Source organism: Lycium ferocissimum, chromosome 11, assembly GCF_029784015.1.
Source record: "Lycium ferocissimum isolate CSIRO_LF1 chromosome 11, AGI_CSIRO_Lferr_CH_V1, whole genome shotgun sequence".
In the NCBI taxonomy this organism is placed as follows: Eukaryota; Viridiplantae; Streptophyta; class Magnoliopsida; order Solanales; family Solanaceae; genus Lycium; species Lycium ferocissimum.
Window position 1 is genome coordinate 50,113,606 of NC_081352.1, and position 2,314 is coordinate 50,115,919.

Sequence of the window (2,314 nt, forward strand, 5' to 3'; positions counted from 1 at the left end):
ATACCCGCCCCCGGTGAGGATATTAGGCCTATGGATGATGCTATTATGACTGCTGCTGATCAAGATTTGGTGGGGAGGTTCCGTAGTAGTCTTTTATGCCTTAACACCGCTTAAAAAGTGAACCGTTACCCCGACATACAGACCACATATGCAATCTGCTCTCAACATGCGGGCCACATGTGACACCGAAGGGGTATTTTTAGGAGAATTATTTTCGCGTTTTTTGAGCTATTATAAATAGTCTAGTTAGGATTGAATACTCCATATCTTTAATTTGAACCTTCTGAGGAGAATATTCTTCATCTTTCGTCCTTTTCTTTCATAGTAAGATTTTAATGCTTTCTACATTACTTAGTATTGTGTTGTTACTTGTTAGTTGTCATGTCTAGCTAAAATTAGTTAGTTAGGATTGTGGGACCAATATGTTGATTATGTGCTTGGGTTTGAAATAAAAATCTCAATGTTTTGTTGTCATTAATGATGTCCATTAATTCTTCATTTTGGCACGATTTTTCATTTTGACACTTCAAGTAGCACTTGTTTCAATTAGGTACTTCAATAGAATTTAATATGTGTCTATTATAGTTATCCGTAGAATCACTCAATGGTTTTAAACTCTTTCACATGGATATGGATGTTAAAAGTTCATTTTTAAATGGATTGTTGTAAAAGAAGGTCTATGTGAAACAACTTCCTAGTTTTGAAACTCTAAATTGTCATATCATACTTTTAACATTAACATTATCAGTTAACAGTGTAATGCCCATGTAACTGCTAAGAGATGTTTATGTTTCCTTTCAACTATCACATTTCGTTAGTGAATATCTGGATATAAACTTTGATGTATCATCATTTTTTTTTTTCCGAAAAGAAATACCTTAAGGTTTCATTAAAGTAAAATTTGATGTTATCACTCATAACATTCTAGTTCTTTCCTGAAGTCGCGTCTCAACCATTTTAACATGTCCAAAATATTCCTTCATTGCTGATTTATCCATTGGTTGACATACCTAACTTAGCAATATGTGATCGTCAATAAAAATACTACACCACTTTTTATGTAACATTATTGATAGCCTAATGGTTTAATTTTGTATGGCCTAGAAAGGGGAAAACGATGATGTTTAGCTAATTCTCGAATTTCATATTTAAAGGAAGATGAGTTTTTATTCTTAAATAACTCAGCTAACAAGTGTTCTAAATAATAAGAACTTGGATTGAATTAATCGTATATTAGTTTTCATACTCTCATTTCTTCAAAAGAATGAATAGAAAGATTGTAGAATGTAATCTAAAAAAAAAAAAAAAAAGGATAACTTTTTGTGATTTGTACAAGGTTCTTGTCTTTTTAGTGACTTCCATTTGTTATTTGATTTGCAGGGAAAAGTCTATTTCGAGAGTTTATGAATGCAAGCATAGATAGACGAGTCAAACTATGCTGAGACATAGATAACTCGTTCTGATCATGTCACGACCTAATTTGACATAAGACGTGCGGGCACTTAACTTCCTCAACTCGGTAAGCGAACCCTCAACCCAACGATAAATAAAGACTTGAATAAATAAATCAAGCAAGCGGAAAGAATAAATACGTAAGTCTCACGATATATATATATAGTAGAATAGTGCGGAACAAGAAAAATACCCCCAGGGTCTAGTCTAAGGCATACAAGAGCATCTAAAAGGAAATAATACAAGTCTAGAATAATAATACATAAAGATGTCTATGTCTCTGAATAGAAATAGGACATAAGTAATAGAGAAGTCTTCAAGGCAGCGAACGGCCGTGCTCACCCTGGAGACTCGGTGCTAAAGCTGAAGAAGACGATCAACCACGAGAGATGAAAGCAGAACCAACCTGATACTCTGCATTTATAAAGGAATGCGACAAGTGCGGTCAAGATGCAAATGGGTATTTGGTAGGCACCATCGGCCGACTAAGCGTAGCTAACACAATTCAGATAATAAAGCAGGATTGGAAGATAAACCAACAAGTGTAAATCAACCATAATAGAAGCCAAGTACACGTCATCGCCTAAGTAGAGCATCTAATCCCAAATGTGCCAAGTCTCAATATATCAAGTCCGAATTCAATATCACAAGTACAACACCAAAACATCTCAATGTAAGCCATGATGAATGCAATGCAATAAATGAACGAATGCAATGCAATGCCATGCAAATGCTGTGCACACATGTACTCCGGACGAAAATATCGACATCTCGATAGCACAACCTAAGGTGACTCGCGAAGTCTAAGTGCCACCCGTCCCGGACCTTTGCCCAACAGACAGACGGAACCCTGGATATTTGC